We start from the raw sequence: 18,943 nt of genomic DNA, 5'->3' as shown, positions 1-18,943 counted from the left end.
TTAAAAAGTTGCCTTACAATGTTGATTTACAATGCCGTGTTACAAAATTGTATTATGAAGTTGCCTTACAAAAGAACTACAAAGTTACATTACTAAGTTACATTATAAAGATATGTTAGCTCTAAAAGTTGTTGAAGTTGCGTTACGGAGTTGCGTTACGGAGTTGCGTTACGGAGTTGCGTTACGGAGTTGCGTTACGGAGTTGCGTTACAAAGTTGCGTTACAAAGTTGCGTTACAAAGTTGCGTTGCAGAGTTGCGTTGCGGAGTTGCGTTACGGAGTTGCGTTACGGAGTTGCGTTACGGAGTTGCGTTACGGAGTTGCGTTACGGAGTTGCGTTACGGAGTTGCGTTACGGAGTTGCGTTACGGAGTTGCGTTACGGAGTTGCGTTACGGAGTTGCGTTACGGAGTTGCGTTACGAAGATGTTTAGCTCTAAAACTTGTTGGAGTTGCGTTACGGAGTTGCGTTACGGAGTTGCGTTACGGAGTTGCGTTACGGAGTTGCGTTACGAAGATGTTTAGCTCTAAAACTTGTTGAAGTTGCGTGTCGAAGTTGCGTGTCGAAGTTGCGTTACGAAATTGCGTTACGAAATTGCGTTACGAAATTGCGTTACGAAATTGCGTTACGAAATTGCGTTACGAAATTGCGTTACGAAGTTGCGTTACGAAGTTGCGTTACGAAGTTGCGTTACGAAGTTGCGTTACGAAGTTGCGTTACGAAGTTGCGTTACGAAGTTGCGTTACGAAGTTGCGTTACGAAGTTGCGTTACGAAGTTGCGTTACGAAGTTGCGTTACGAAGTTGCGTTACGAAGTTGCGTTACGAAGTTGCGTTACGAAGTTGCGTTACGAAGTTGCGTTACGAAGTTGCGTTACGAAGTTGCGTTACGAAGTTGCGTTACGAAGTTGCGTTACGAAGTTGCGTTACGAAGTTGCGTTACGAAGTTGCGTTACGAAGTTGCGTTACGAAGTTGCGTTACGAAGTTGCGTTGCGAAGTTGCGTTGCGAAGTTGCGTTGCGAAGTTGCGTTGCGAAGTTGCGTTACGAAGTTGCGTTACGAAGTTGCGTTACGAAGTTGCGTTACGTAGTTGCGTTACGTAGTTGCGTTACGTAGTTGCGTTACGTAGTTGCGTTACGTAGTTGCGTTGCAAAGTTGCATTACGAAGTTGCTTTGAAAGTCAAGCTACATTGTGTAACGCAAAGTCATGCTGCAAAGTTGCATTACGAAGTTGCTTTGAAAGTCAAGCTACATTGTGTAACGCAAAGTCATGCTGCAAAGTTGCATTACGAAGTTGCTTTGAAAGTCAAGCTACATTGTGTAACGCAAAGTCATGCTGCAAAGCTACATTGCAGTTCCGTTACAAAGTTACATGACAAAGTTACATGACACATTTGTGTTACACAACACAAAGTCGCAGTTCAAATTTGCGTTACAATGCAATATTGCATAGTCAAGTTACAAAGTTGCGTTACAAAGTAGTGTTACACTATGAATGTTTTTAAAAAGGAGAGAGGGGCATAAGAAGATGGAGAAGGGTATTCGGGGTATTTGTTTAGTTTCCTCGTCGCTAAAGTCGAATCCCAGGCAGATGTTGTGCATCACGTGCTTTGCCTGATGTGATGTGTGGCCAACGCACACAAGCTTTTGTGTACACTGCCTTTCACATCTGTGTGATAGATTTCTAGGTGAATGCATTTCTACCTGACCTACTTTCTCATCTCGTCAAAAGCGGCGTGTTTCTACACAATCACTGGCGATCACAATCGTGGATGTTTATGCCACGTCGGACTCTTTCATTCATGGCATTTGTCATGCAAGCTGCGTAAGTGAAAGATGCTCGCTATCAAAGCAGACAGTACTAATCGCTGAATGGATCGGGTAGTGCTTTAACACCACCGTTCTTCACAGAGTCTTCAAAATAAAAGCATGTCACCGGCCTGGACCTTCAAACTAGATTTACATTACGTGGCTTAAAGTAAATGAAACATATCAGAACCTCTTCTACCTTGGAGGTTCCAAGTTGCATCGCAACAAGGCATCGCAAGTTGCCTTACAAAGTTGCGCTACAAACTAATGCTATGTTATGTTACGCAAAGCTGTGTTGCAAAGTCGCTTCACAAAGCCACGTTACCACGTTACAGTAGAACATCGAGTTACAGTGTCGTGTTACAAAGAACTCGACTCAGAACTCAAGTTACATTATGAAGTTGCCTTGCTTTCAATAGTGGCGTTACAGAGTTGCATTACAAAGTTATGCTACATTGTGTTCTGCAAAGTTGTGTTACAAAGTTACGTTTCAAAGCTATGTTAAAAAGTTGCCTTGCAATGTTGATTTACAAAGTTGTGTTACAAAATTATGCTATGAAGTTGCCTTACAAAACAACTACAAGGTCACATAACAAAGTGTTACAAAGTTGCCTTGCTGTAAAAAGTGACGAAGTCGCGTTACGAAGTCGCGTTACGAAGTCGCGTTACGAAGTCGCGTTACGAAGTCGCGTTACGAAGTCGCGTTACGAAGTCGCGTTACGAAGTCGCGTTACAAAGTCGCGTTACAAAGTCGCGTTACGGAGTTGCAAAGTTGCGTTGCAAAGTTGCGTTGCGAAGTTGCGTTGCAAAGTTGCGTTGTGAAGTCGCATTGTGAAGTTGCATTGCGAAGTTGCATTGCGAAGTTGCGTTGCAAAGGTGCCTTGCGAAGTTGCAGCACAAAGTTGTGTTACAAAGTTGTGTTACAAAGTTGTGCTACAAAGTTGCGTTACAAAGCTGGGTTACAAAGCTGGGTTACAAAGCTGCGTTACAAAGTCGCGTTACAGAGTCGTGTTACAGAGTTGCGTTACAGAGTCGCGTTGCAGAGTCGCGTTACAGAGTCGCGTTACAGAGTCGCGTTACAGAGTCGCGTTACAGAGTTGCGTTACAGAGTTGCGTTACAAAGTTGCGTTGTGAAGTTGTGATGCCAAGCTGCATTGCGAAGTTGCATTGCAAAGTTGCGTTGTGAAGTTGAGTTACATAGTTGTGTTGCGAAGCTGCATTATGAAGTTGCGTTGGGAAGTCGCGTTGCAAAGTCGCGTCGTGAAGTTGCGTTACATAGTTGCGTTACATAGTTGCGTTACATAGTTGCGTTACATAGTTGCGTTACATAGTTGCGTTACATAGTTGCGTTACACAGTTGCGTTACACAGTTATAAGCTATGTTAAAAAGTTGCCTTGCAATGTTGATTTACAAAGTTGTGTTACAAAATTATGCTATGAAGTTGCCTTACAAAACAACTACAAGGTCACATAACAAAGTGTTACAAAGTTGCCTTGCTGTAAAAAGTGACGAAGTCGCGTTACGAAGTCGCGTTACGAAGTCGCGTTACGAAGTCGCGTTACGAAGTCGCGTTACGAAGTCGCGTTACGAAGTCGCGTTACGAAGTCGCGTTACGAAGTCGCGTTACGAAGTCGCGTTACGAAGTCGCGTTACGAAGTCGCGTTACAAAGTCGCGTTACAAAGTCGCGTTACAAAGTCGCGTTACGGAGTTGCAAAGTTGCGTTGCAAAGTTGCGTTGCAAAGTTGCGTTGTGAAGTCGCATTGTGAAGTTGCATTGTGAAGTTGCATTGCGAAGTTGCGTTGCAAAGGTGCCTTGCGAAGTTGCAGCACAAAGTTGTGTTACAAAGTTGTGTTACAAAGTTGTGCTACAAAGTTGCGTTACAAAGCTGGGTTACAAAGCTGGGTTACAAAGCTGCGTTACAAAGTCGCGTTACAGAGTCGTGTTACAGAGTTGCGTTACAGAGTCGCGTTGCAGAGTCGCGTTGCAGAGTCGCGTTACAGAGTCGCGTTACAGAGTCGCGTTACAGAGTTGCGTTACAAAGTTGCGTTGTGAAGTTGTGATGCCAAGCTGCATTGCGAAGTTGCATTGCAAAGTTGCGTTGTGAAGTTGAGTTACATAGTTGTGTTGCGAAGCTGCATTATGAAGTTGCGTTGGGAAGTCGCGTTGCAAAGTCGCGTCGTGAAGTTGCGTTACATAGTTGCGTTACACAGTTGCGTTACACAGTTGCGTTACACAGTTGCGTTACACAGTTGCGTTACACAGTTGCGTTACACAGTTGCGTTACATAGTTGCACTGCAAAGTTGCGTTGCGAAGTTGAGTTACATAGTTGCGTTGCAAAGTTGCGTTGCAAAGTTGCGTTGCGAAGTTGCGTTGCAAAGTTGCATTGCAAAGTTGTGTTACAAAGTCACGTTGCGAAGTTGAGTTACATAGTTGCGTTACAAAGTCACATTGCGAAGTTGAGTTACATAGTTGCGTTACATAGTTGCGTTGCGAAGTTGCGTTGCGAAGTTGCGTTGCGAAGTTGCGTTGCGAAGTTGCGTTGCGAAGTTGCGTTGCGAAGTTGCGTTGCGAAGTTGCGTTGCAAAGTTGCGTTGCAAAGTTGCGTTGCAAAGTTGCGTTGCAAAGTTGCGTTGCGAAGTTGCGTTGCGAAGTTGCGTTGCGAAGTTGCGTTGCGAAGTTGCGTTGCGAAGTTGCGTTGCGAAGTTGCATTACAAAGTCACGTTACAAAGTCACGTTGCGAAGTTGAGTTACATAGTTGCGTTACAAAGTCACGTTGCGAAGTTGAGTTACATAGTTGCGTTACGTAGTTGCTTTGAAAGTCAAGCTACATTGTGTTGCACTGTGTTCCATGGCAGAAGATATTTTTCCAAGTACGGAGGTACGGCTACCTGACCTTATCAGAAGCTGCTGCACCTGAAAGGCTGCATTGTTGTGTCATGCACAGCCCGTGGGCGCACCTGGAGGATTATTCCAGCACACACCTGCTGCAGGTTTCACCCATAACGCACGAAGAGGCAAAGTATTCATACAAGATCACCATTAAGGATGTTAATTACTCTGTGCTGGTTTTGGTTGCTCGAACATATTGACATTAAAAGTGTGTAAATATGTGCCAAAAGTATTGTAACGCTGTGTGTGCAGGTGGAGGAAAGAGGGGGCGGGTTTGGGCAGGAGAGCAGATAATAAAAATGAAGGAAACGGGAAGGAAATGACGAAGGCTTGCTCTGAACCCTGCACACAAGCACCACTCTCCTTTTGTCATCCTGTGTGGAAACACACACACACACACACACACACACATGGTGCATTGCTGTTGTTGTTGTGACTCGGATAAAAACACACACACGGTGTCAGACATAACAAGTTCAACATTTAGTGATGCAAAAACATCATTCTATTCGTTAGCATTGTATTGCCTTGCTCATGTGTTGATAATAGAACAATACAAATAACACTACAATAATATTTCCCATTAGGAAAAGGAATGTGACAGGAAGGTCAAAGGTCACTAAAAGAATGTGATGAGAATGTTTGTCATGGCATCCTAGCACACGTGATGTGAAAAAGATTACAAAGCCATTTCTAAAGCATTGGGACTACAGCAAACCACAGTAATAGTGATTATCCACAAATGGTGAAAAAATGGAACGGTGGTGAACCTTCATAGGAGTGGCCGGTCAACCAAAATAACCCCCCACAGTGACTCATCCAAGAGGTCACAAAAGACCCCACGACAACATCCAAAGAACTCGAGCTTGGTTCACTTTTTGGAAGGCGTGTGTCCAATTACATCTGATGTAAAAGTAACACCACATTTCATAAAAAGAACATGATAGCAACAGTACAATATGGTGGTGGTAGTGTGACTTCCTCCACAGCGTTGTAAGAGGCTCATTGCAAGTTATCACAAACGTTTGATTGCAGTTGTTGCTGCTCAGGGTGGCCCAAGGATGGTCATCTAGCTTTGGATTTTTTTCTCCCTTAATAATAAAAAGTTTAAAAGTTTGGGCTTTCTTTATCCCCCTGCTTTTATTTACATCCTGAATCTTAAATAATAATAATAATAATAATAATAATAATAATAATAATAATAATAATAATAATAATAATAATAATAATAATAATAATAATAATAATAATAATAATAATAATAATATAGGTATTATTATTGTTATTATTGTGGTTATAATAATAATAACCACGATAATAACAATAATAATACCTATTATTATTATTATTATAACAATTATTATAACAACTGCAATCAAACGTTTGTGATAACTTGCAATGAGTCTAATAATAACCACGATAATAACAATAATAATACCTATTATTATTATTATTATTATTATTATTATTATTATTATTATTATATAATAGGTATTATTATTGTTATTATTGTGGTTATTATTATTATTATTATTATTATTATTATTATATTATATCCTGAACACTATTATTAATATTCTTTATTGTTCTTTATTATAATATTATATAAAATTATTATTATTATTACAATTATTATAATATATTATAATAATTATATAATAATAATAATTATTATTATATTATATAATTATTATTATTATTATTACAATTATTATAACATATTATAGTAAAAATAATTATTATTATATTATATTATCATATTATATCTTGAACACTCTGATAACTCTTATTATTATTTATTATTATATTATATAATAAATATTATTATTACAATTATTATAATATATAATAATAATTATTATTATATTATATTATTATATTATATCCTGAACACTATTATACTTATTCTTTATTATTATACAATATAATGATAATTATTATTACAATTATTATAATATATTATAATAATTATCTAATAATAATAACAATAACAATTATTATATTATATTATATTATATTATATTATATTATATTATATTATATTATATTATATTATATTATATTATATTATATTATATTATATTATATTATATTATATTATATTATTATATCATATTATATCATATCATATTATATCCTGAACACTATTAATCTTATTCTTAAGTGCTACTGTTTACAGGACAAAGGTGGGCCGCGGACATTTTTTCTATTTTCAGGTGGGCCCTGAGTTGGTAAAGTTTGGGAACCCCTGGTCTAGTATATTTCAACAGTAATTGCTGAAGCACCTCTTCCAAAAAGTGTGCCTTGCTCGACGGATCCAGCTTGGCCAGCCTCCCAGATCACATATCTCCCCACAAACAAAGTGTTTGCTTTATCCAGGCCAGGATGTCTCCCTAGTGATGAAAAGCAGTGGAACACACGGTCCCGCATTCAATCACGCTGGCTCACCTCCAGACCAGAGTGGGGGGGGGGGGGGGGGGGCATAGCAACAGCCACAGACGCCGGCTGAGTCTTTCCTGGAGGCCGTTTGGCTCCTGAGACGAGGTGACATGCTAATTCCACCAAGGCTGCAGCGTATTGCCGTGAGATTAGAGACGGGCAGCACGGTTGCTCCGTTGTCTCCTGGCGGTCACAGCCTCCATCTTAAGAGGCTTTCAGGGGCTTGGGAGAGATGAGCAGCCATCTGGCTAAATCCTGTACAGACGCTCACACATGCTTTTAAAGCAGATGATGCTAACTCGTACATAACGTACACAACGCTTGTCATGTACCTTTTATTCTACCTTAGACATCTTACTGAGCAGCAGGATGAACAGGAAATGAAATATCAATGCATCCGTATCGCTTGATATCGGTAGAAGTAACCAAGTGTTGGACAATACCAATGGATGGTTTCGTTTGATATTGGTATCATTAATGAAGTGCAGGACAATATCAGTTGATATTGGTATCGGTATCAAATTGCTGGCCAAAGTCAGTGTCAAGTTGGAAATAAAGTGCTGGGAAATATCAATATGTCGGTTGATATCGGACAATAACAATGTATGGTATTGTTTGATATTGGTATGAAGTGCGGGACAGTATCAGTACATCATATAAGTTGATATTGGTATTGTTATGAAAGTGCTGGACAATATCAATACATCGGTATCATCTGATATTGGTATAGATAATAAAGTGCTGGCCAATATCAGCAACAACATCGGTCTCGGCCGATATCAGTGTTGGTAATGAAGTGCTGGGAAATATCAATGTATTGGTTGATATCAGTATAGATAATAGTTTCGTTTGATATTGGTATCATTAATGAAGTGCAGGACAATATCAGTTGATATTGGTATCGGTATCAAATTGCTGGCCAATGTCAGTGTCAAGTTGGAAATAAAGTGCTGGGAAATATCAGGTTGATATCGGACAATAACAATGTATGGTATCATTTGATATTGGTATGAAGTGCGGGACAGTATCAGGATATCACATAAGTTGATATTGGTATCGTTATCAAAGTGCTGGACAATATCAATACATCAGTATCATCTGATATTCGTATAGATAATAAAGTGCTGGCCAATAACCATATATATCGGTCTCGGCCGATATCAGTGTTATATCAGTGAAATATCAATGTATTGATTGATATCGGTACAGATAATGAAGTTGATATTGGTATCGATAACGAAGTGCTGGACAATATCACTGTATCTGTGTTGGTTGATATCAGTATCAAAGTGATGGACAATATCAAAATATTGATATCGGTATCAGTAATGAAGTGCTATACATTTTTTATTATTATTATTATAACTATACCTAATATCGGTATCACAATGTATCGGTATCAGTTGATAATTTGTATCGGTAATGGAGTGTTGGACAATATCAATGTATCGGTATTAGTTGATAATCTGTATTAGTAATGGAGTGTTGAAGAATATCAACGTATCGTATCAGTTGATATTTGTACCGGTAATGGAGTGTTGGAAAATATCAATGCATCGGTATCAGTTGATATCTGTATTGGTAATGAAGTGTTGGAAAATATCAATGCATCGGTATCGGTTGATATCTGTTTCGTAATGGAGTGTTGGAGAATAACAACTTATCGGTATCAGTTGATATCTGTATTGGAGTGTTGGACAATATCAATGCATCAGTATCGGTTGATATCTGTATCGGTAATGGAGTGTTGGAGAATATCAATGTATCGGTATCAGTTGATATCTGTATTGGTAATGAAGTGTTCAAAAACATCAATGCATCGGGTATAGGTTGATATCTGTATCGGAAATGGAGTGTTGGAGAATATCAATGCATTGGTATCAGTTGATATCTGTATTGGTAATGGAGTGTTGGAGAATAACAACGTATTGGTATAAGTTGATATCTGTATCAGTAATGGAGTGTTAGAGAATAACAATGTATCGGTATCAGTTGATATCTGTATCGGTAATGGAGTGTTGGAGAATAATAATGTATCGGTATCAGTTCATATCTGTATCGGAGTGTTGGACAATATCAATGCATCAGTATTAGTTGTTATCTGTATTGGTAATGGAGTGTTGGACAATATCAATGTATCGGTATCAGTTGATATCTGTATCAGTAATGGAGTGTTGGAAAATAATACTGTATCGGTATCGATTGATATCTGTATCGGTAATAAAATGTTGAACAATATCACTGTATGGCATTGGATGATATCGGTATTGAAGCGCCTGACAACATCAATCCATCGGCATCGGTTGATCCTGGTATCGGTAATGAAATGCTGGGCAATATGATAATATGATATAATTGAAAAGCCAATATGGAGCATCTCTACGAGCCCCTGTTTTTCAGGCTGTAGCATGAATGTCGAAGCAGCTCAGACTGCAGCATCGACTGCGACGTCCGACCTCAGACGACCTTCGTTTTCAAGGGATTGTTTTTGATGATTGGCAACAGATCAACATGGACGGGATCTCTGCCTTCAAAAGAGCCTTTATTGTTTGCATGCCTCCGAGCAGGGAGACACATTGTTGGCACCGTCTGCTCTTCATGTGGTTACCCTGAAGCTTTGGTCCAAAGACTCTGGGAAGGAAGATCGGTATCGAGCGCCTGCTGTTACATAACCGTCAAACAAGAAGCATGTGTCTTTGGAACGTTGCAAATATGCCAACGGGAAGTCTCCAAACTATCGGTGCTTATGGTTGATGTTTACTGTATATACTGAACCAATATGGAAGACCTAGCTTACAGAAATACCATGTGATACCGAAAATACCGTACATCCTACAATAATTGTGCAACTGCATCCCGGATCGTCACCGTCCCAAATGCTCCAAATGTAATATATATTTTTTTACTCCCTGACGTCACTTCCTGTACGCCACCCACTCTGCGGCAACACACACGGGGATGAGTCTTATTTACACTACATTATTTTACTTTATTTTAACTTTATTTTAGTTTTATTTACTTTCATTATACATCAGTTGACTAAGTTACTTAGTTAGAATACGTAGTCGCAAGTTGCTACACCAAGGACGATGTGAACGTGCTTCATAGAAAAGGAAAGTGAAATTAGACAGAAAATTGAAAAAACAACATTGGTTGAACCCGTCTCTCCGTCTTTTGCAACGCCCCTTCCAGTGTGCAGCCACATACACTACTGCTCAAAAGTTTGCGATCACTTACAAATTTCTTTGTTTTCCAAAGAAAAACACATTTTCATGCATTTCATAAACAATTTTTTCCCATTTCACTGCAAACATTCCCATTCCATGATATGCCGTATACGGGCTTAGTCGATTGACTTTATTTTAGTTTTATTGACTTTCATTAGTTAACTAAGTTACTTAGCTAGAATACGTAGTCACAAGTAGCTACACCAAAGATGATGTGAACATGCTTCATAGAAAAGGAAAGTGAAATTAGACAGAAAATGGAAAAAACAACATTGGTTGAACCCGTCTCTCCCTCTTTTGCAACGCCCCTTCCAGTGTGCAGCCACATACACTACCGCTCAAAAGTTTGCAATCACTTACAAATTTCTTTGTTTTCCAAAGAAAAACACATTTTCATGCATTTCATAAACAATTTTTCCCATTTCCCTGCAAACATTCCCATTCCATGATATGCCATATACGGGCTGAGTAGATTGACTTTATTTTAGTTTTATTTACTTTCATTAGTTAACTAAGTTACTTAGTTAGAATATGTAGTCGCAAGTTGCTACACCAAGGACGACGTGAAAGTGCTTCATGGAAAAGGAAAGTGAAATTAGACAGAAAATGGAAAAACCAACATTGGTTGAGGTTGTCTCTCCCTCTTTTGCAACGCCCCTTTGTGTGCAGCCACATACACTACCGCTCAAAAGTTTGCGATCACTTAAAAATGTCTTTGTTTTCCAAAGAAAAACACATTTTCATGCATTTCACAAACATTTTGTTCCATATCACAAACATTTGTATCCATTTCGACATTTTTGCATAGAGGCCTACTATCAACAACTGTCAGTCCTCTGCATCAATCTCTTGGTATGGCTGCTAATCCAAGTTCATCATTTTATAAAGCTAATAGATGATTAAAAAAGCCATCTAAAAATCCTAACTAAAACTAAAATCTCTTACCATGCCGTTAACTACTCCCTTCAGAGAGCAGCACAAACTGGGTCTAACAAGGACAGAAAAACGCTGCACAACTGTGCAAGAAGAAACAAAGAAACAAACAAGAATTATTCCATATGATCGGTGTCGGAATCGGTCAATTTCACTCATGGATGATTGGTATCAAAATCGGCAACATAAATCCCTCGTATTTACAAAGTCATAAACAGATTTTCCATGCTCCAACTACAAAAATATTCCATTTATTGACTTGGAATCCTATATCGTGGAAATTAATTTATCGCTGGCAGGTCTGTAACCAATTAATTAAACCAGGGGTGACTGTAATCATGAAAGACAAAAAAATCCTTAGCAATAGCACAAACTGGGTCTAACTAGGACAGAAAAACGATGCAAAATCTATTAATAAATCATGCTGGAAAAGCCATCTAAAAATCTAAACTAAAATCTAAACTAAACTAAAATAACCATGCTGTTAACTACTCCCTTCAGAGAGCAGCACAAACTGGGTCTAACAAGGACAGAAAAGCAATGCAGACAAATATGTGAGAGTGTGTAGTTTAAGACAAAGACGCCTCACAGGTCATCACCTGGCAGCTGCACTAAATAGTAGCCGTCAAACACCAGTGTCAGTGTCAACAGTGAAGCGGCGACTTCAGGATGCTGGACTTCATAGCAGGACTGCCAAGAAAAAGCCCCCAAAATTTCCAAGTGATCCCAAAATTTTGAGCGGTAGTGGTAATGTCTTATTTTTCGTTAATATGTTTACTATTCTGGGCAATATGAGTCTAAAGTTGATTATAGGGGTGTTATAGAAGTCTCCAATCATGCTAAAAAAACATATTTAGAAGGTTGTAAACAGGTTTTTTATGCTCTAATGATGAAAATATTCCATTTATAGATCAGGAATCCAACTTTCAAAATTCACAGTGGGTTCTGGAACCAATCAACCGTTCTACATGAGGGATTATTGTATACATTTACACAGTGAACAGTCCGTCCCGTTTATGTTGAGCACCTCTTTGGAGAACCTCATCAAGTCCTGGCATCTGCTGGTATCCACTTAAGTCATAAGTTCCAGTTGAACAGAACCAACATAAAGGTTTGTGCAAGGTGTCCATATGCAAAGGACGGTTGTTTGCGAGTAAATGTGTAGGAAAAAACGTTTTAAGAGAGTTCTGGGGTGCCCGGCTCCGTATCACTCCATATCGATGTGGACCCTTAATGGGATGCGAAACCCCATGAAGGAAATATCCACAGACCAGAAGCATCCACAGACCGTATAGTCTGAACACATCCACCAGTGACAGCCCATGGAAAACACCGGAATTGATTAGTGATATCTATCTATCTGTCACACGTTTTGATATCTCGAAGCGTGTGACAGTAAATGTGCCGGCCTGCTCACTGCTAAGGTTGGGTATATATTCAGCGATAAATAACCAAATGAAAAGTAACACGCCGCTGAAAAGGCAATCAGCACAAAGTGCAGCATTCAGGGGGTGTGTTGATATTCAGATAATCCTCATTCACACAACAAAGTAGATAACTGAGGTTTTATTGCAGTACCGTCAACCTTTAAACTTGTCTCAACTAAGACTTTTATTGTTTGATATATGGACGCACTAACTTACCATAGAAACACAAAGATACAACGTACATCCTACTCACAAGCCTCTCATTGGACATGATTTGGACATCCAAAAAGTAGCTGCATTCCCCTGCATTCCCCATTGCAATAGAAGTAAATATGTACAAACAAAAAACGTACTTATGCCTCAAACAAAATAAGCACATACAGAAAACATACTGACAGAACAAAATAAGCACATACAGAAAACATACTGACAAACCAAAATAAGCACATACAGAAAACATACTGACAGAACAAAATAAGCACATACAGAAAACATACTGACAGAACAAAATAAGCTGATAAAAAATATCCTGATGGACAGAACTAAATAAGCACATACACTAAACATACTAATGGATTGAACAAAATAAGCACATACAGTAAACAGTAATGATAGAACAAAATAAACACATACAATAAACATACTAATGGATAAAACAAAATAAGCACATACAAGAAACAGTGATGATAGAACAAAATAAGCACATACGATTAACAGTGATGATAGAACAAAATAAGCACATACAATAAACATACTAATGGATAAAACAAAATAAGCACATACAAGAAACAGTGATGATAGAACAAAATAAGCACATACAGTAAACAGTGATGATAGAAAAAAATAAGCACATACAATAAACATACTAATGGATAGAACAAAATAAGCACATACACTAAACATACTAATGGATAGAACAAAATAAGCACATACAGTAAACAGTGATGGATAGAACAAAATAAGCACATACAGTAAACAGTGATGGATAGAACAAAATAAGCACATACAATAAACATACTAATGGATAGAACAAAATAAGCACATACAGTAAACAGTGATGATGGAACAAAATAAGCACATACAATAAACATACTGATGGATAGAACAAAATAAGCACATACAGTTAACAGTGATGATAGAACAAAATAAGCACATACAGTTAACAGTGATGATAGAACAAAATAAGCACATACAGTTAACAGTGATGATAGAACAAAATAAGCACATACAGTAAGCATACTAATGGATAGAACAAAATAAGCACATACAGTAAACAGTGATGATAGAACAAAATAAGCACATACAATAAACATACTAATGGATAGAACAAAATAAGCACATACAGTAAACAGTGATGATAGAACAAAATAAGCACATACAGTAAACAGTGATGATAGAACAAAATAAGCACATATAATAAACATACTAATGGATAGAACAAAATAAGCACATACACTAAACATACTAATGGATAGAACAAAATAAGCACATACAGTAAACAGTGATGATAGAACAAAATAAGCACATACAGTAAACAGTGATGATAGAACAAAATAAGCACATACAATAAACATACTAATGGATATAACAAAATAAGCACATAGAGTAAACGTTGAAGGATAGAACAAAATAAGCACATACACTAAACATACTAATGGATAGAACAAAATAAGCACATACAATAAACAGTGATGGTAGAACAAAATAAGCACATACAGTAAGCATACTGATGGATAGAACAAAATAAGCAGATGCAGAAAAGTGATGGATATGAAAGGATTGCCCCCCCCCCCCCCCCCCCCCAGACAGTCTGAATCCAAGAGGTCACCCCCGTGATTTTCTTTTCTGTGCGCTCTGTTATTATTCCATTTCCTCCCGGTGAGCGGAAAGACCAAAATAACCCTCCTGAAATCTATGGCTCTCCAGGGGCGAAGCTTTTGTGTTGGAACAAGTGGAAAACACTGAATGGGACGCTGGGAGATATAAGGTTTCTTGGCCTTGTGGGGGTACGTCCGTAGACACAGATGCCACTTATTTCACCACGCTAACTGCAAGGGCTACACTGTACACGTGTATTGGCGACATGCAGCACATATGTATCTGTATGTCTCAAGATGATGTATGGCTGCGTGTTGTCTGAAAGTGAAAGGTGCCTGAATGCACCGTATTGACGTTAGTATCATCCACATGACCTGCACGTGTGTGGACAAAGCAGTGCCATGGCCACTGACACTGACAAGATAACTATAATAACACCACCATAGAGGAACGCCGTAGACTTTTTAAAAAGGAGAATAAAGTCATAATACGATGAGAGAGAAAACATACTGATGGACACAACAAAATAAACACAGCCAGAAAACATAACGACAGAACAAAATAAGCACATTGAGAAAATATATTGATGGATGGAACAAAATTTAGGAAAAATAATAATGAATGAATAATAATGAAACATAATGATAGAACAAAATAAGCACCTACAGAAAACATACATGTGGATAGAACAAAATAAGCACAGAGAGGAATGATAGTGATGGACAGAACAAACAAAACACATAAAGAAAACATACTGATGGATAGAATAAAATAAACTCAATCAGTAAACACAATGATAGAACAAAATAAGCACCTACATAATTGTGTAATTGTTTACCGTTTTGTTCTTAAAAACAAGTCAATATTAGCAAAGGGAAAATATTCCATTCTTAACACAACCTAGATTGGTTGTCTCCTGTTTCAATCCTCAGCCCTTGTGTAATTGGTTCCCGTTTCGTTCTTGAAAAGAAGTAAATTTTGAAGGTCTGTTGATAGCAGAGGGAAAATATTCCATTCCTACCACAACCCAGATTGGTTGTCTCCTGTTTAAATCCTCAGTCCTTGTGTAACTGTTTACCGTTTCGTTCTTAAAAAGAAGTCAATATTGAAGGCCTGTTGATAGCAGAGGGAAAATATTCCATTCCTAACACAACCTAGATTGGCTGTCTCCTGTTTCAATCCTCAGTCCTTGTGTAATTGGTTACCGTTTCGTTCTTGAAAAGAAGTCAATATTGAAGGCTTGTTGATAGCAGAGGGAAAATATTCCATTCCTAACTCAACCTAGATTGGTTGTCTCCTGTTTCAATTCTCAGTCCTTGTGTAATTGTTTACCATTTTGTTCTTGAAAATAAGTCAACATTGAACACTTGTTGATAGCAGAGGGAAAATATTCCATTCTTAACACAACCTAGATTGGTTGTCTCGTGTTTCAATCCTCAATCCTTGTGTAATTGGTTACCGTTTTGTTCTTGAAAAGAAGTCAATATTGAAGGCTTGTTGATAGCAGAGGGAAAATATTCCATTCCTTCCACAACCTAGATTGGTTGTCGCCTGTTTAAATCCTCAGTCCTTTTGTAACTGTTTACCGTTTCGTTCTTAAAAAGAAGTCAATATTGAAGGCTTGTTGATAGCAGAGGGAAAATATTCCATTCCTAACACAACCTAGATTGGTTGTCTCCTGTTTCAATCTTCAGTCCTTTTGTAATTGTTTACCGTTTCATTCTTGAAAAGAAGTCAACATTGAAGGCTTGTCGATAGCAGAGGGAAAATGTTCCATTCCTAACACAACCTTGATTGGTTGTCTACTGTTTCAATCCTCAGTCCTTGTGTAATTGTTGACCGTTTTGTTCTTGAAAAGAAGTCAATATTGAAGGCTTGTTGATAGCAGAGGGAAAATATTCCATTCCTAACACAACCTAGATTGGTTGTCTCCTGTTTCAATCCTCAATCCTTGTGTAATTGGTTACCGTTTCATTCTTGAAAAGAAGTCAATATTGAAGGTTTGTTGATAGCAGAGGGAAAATATTCAATTCCTACCACAACCTAGATTGGTTGTCGCCTGTTTAAATCCTCAGTCCTTTTGTAACTGTTTACCGTTTCGTTCTTAAAAAGAAGTCAATATTGAAGGCTTGTTGATAGCAGAGGGAAAATATTCCATTCCTAACACAACCTAGATTGGTTGTCTCCTGTTTCAATCTTCAGTCCTTTTGTAATTGTTTACCGTTTTATTCTTGAAAAGAAGTCAACATTGAAGGCTTGTCGATAGCAGAGGGAAAATGTTCCATTCCTAACACAACCTTGATTGGTTGTCTACTGTTTCAATCCTCAGTCCTTGTGTAATTGTTGACCGTTTTGTTCTTGAAAAGAAGTCAATATTGAAGGCTTGTTGATAGCAGAGGGAAAATATTCCATTCCTAACACAACCTAGATTGGTTGTCTCCTGTTTCAATCCTCAATCCTTGTGTAATTGGTTACCGTTTCATTCTTGAAAAGAAGTCAATATTGAAGGTTTGTTGATAGCAGAGGGAAAATATTCAATTCCTACCACAACCTAGATTGGTTGTCGCCTGTTTAAATCCTCAGTCCTTTTGTAACTGTTTACCGTTTCGTTCTTAAAAAGAAGTCAATATTGAAGGCTTGTTGATAGCAGAGGGAAAATATTCCATTCCTAACACAACCTAGATTGGTTGTCTCCTGTTTCAATCTTCAGTCCTTTTGTAATTGTTTACTGTTTCATTCTTGCAAAGAAGTCAACATTGAAGGCTTGTCGATAGCAGAGGGAAAATGTTCCATTCCTAACACAACCTTGATTGGTTGTCTACTGTTTCAATCCTCAGTCCTTGTGTAATTGTTGACCGTTTTGTTCTTGAAAAGAAGTCAATATTGAAGGCTTGTTGATAGCAGAGGGAAAATATTCCATTCCTAACACAACCTAGATTGGTTGTCTCCTGTTTCAATCCTCAATCCTTGTGTAATTGGTTACCGTTTCATTCTTGAAAAGAAGTCAATATTGAAGGTTTGTTGATAGCAGAGGGAAAATATTCAATTCCTACCACAACCTAGATTGGTTGTCACCTGTTTAAATCCTCAGTCCTTTTGTAACTGTTTACCGTTTCGTTCTTAAAAAGAAGTCAATATTGAAGGCTTGTTGATAGCAGAGGGAAAATATTCCATTCCTAACACAACCTAGATTGGTTGTCTCCTGTTTCAATCTTCAGTCCTTTTGTAATTGTTTACCGTTTCATTCTTGCAAAGAAGTCAACATTGAAGGCTTGTCGATAGCAGAGGGAAAATGTTCCATTCCTAACACAACCTTGATTGGTTGTCTACTGTTTCAATCCTCAGTCCTTGTGTAATTGTTGACCGTTTTGTTCTTGAAAAGAAGTCAATATTGAAGGCTTGTTGATAGCAGAGGGAAAATATTCCATTCCTAACACAACCTAGATTGGTTGTCTCCTGTTTCAATCCTCAGTCCTTGTGTAATTGTTTACCGTTTTCTGTGACATTTTTCCTATTGAAAATGAATAGTGTCATTTCATTGTCACCCCCTACTGGTGGAAATTCATTTAACGCTGCGTGAACGTAGCATTGTGTTTGTTCTGTGTATGGTGGCGTGCCACAGGTTGATCCTCAGTTTGGGAATAGGTTTCTTTAACATTCATTTAGCATTCACAAAATTGCTTCATCCACTGATTGGTTCTGATTGCTTTACCGTGGTTAGGGTGTGCCTGTGTGATGAATAAAGTTGTTAGGGCTAAGGCTGTTTCTAAACTTGCTCATGCCAGCTGATTTTAGCAAAGCAACACCGTCATGCTCACACCCAGTATTCAACACACACCTTCACAAAGACTCACAATCCCCATTTTAATCTCCTGACTGGGAGCATTCCTGCAGGTACTTTTTGCTTATTAGAGCAAACAATGGTATCTGTCCATTTCATTTTCATAAGCTGAAAGATTACAGAGCCATGTGTTTATCCTTTGGCTTCAGGTCAGCGCCACCATTCCTCTGCTTTTCCCACGTCGGGCCGACACCGCCTTGTACGGCGTGCAACCTTGTCACATGGGTACACGCCGTCCAACAGTCACATGACATGACTTTGCTTCAGATCAGTGAGCGTTTCAAAATATAATAATATTATAAAAATAATATCTTATTTATAATATATAAAATAATACATTCTATCAGTATGTTTTCTGTTTGTGTTTCTTTTGTTTTGTCAGTATGTTTTCTGTATGTGCTTATGTTGTTCTATTTTGTATGTTTTCTGTGTGTGCTTATTTTGTTCTGTCGGCATGTTTTCTGTATGTGCTTTTTTGTTCTGTCTGTATGTTTTCTGTATGTGCTTATTTTGTTTTGTAAGTATGTTTTCTGTATGTGCTAATTTTGTTTTTTCAGTATG

The sequence above is a fragment of the Doryrhamphus excisus genome, chromosome 5 (assembly GCF_030265055.1).
Source record: "Doryrhamphus excisus isolate RoL2022-K1 chromosome 5, RoL_Dexc_1.0, whole genome shotgun sequence".
NCBI lineage: Eukaryota > Metazoa > Chordata > Actinopteri > Syngnathiformes > Syngnathidae > Doryrhamphus > Doryrhamphus excisus.
The sequence above is the reverse complement of the archived record's forward strand: the minus strand, read 5'-3'. Positions refer to the sequence as shown.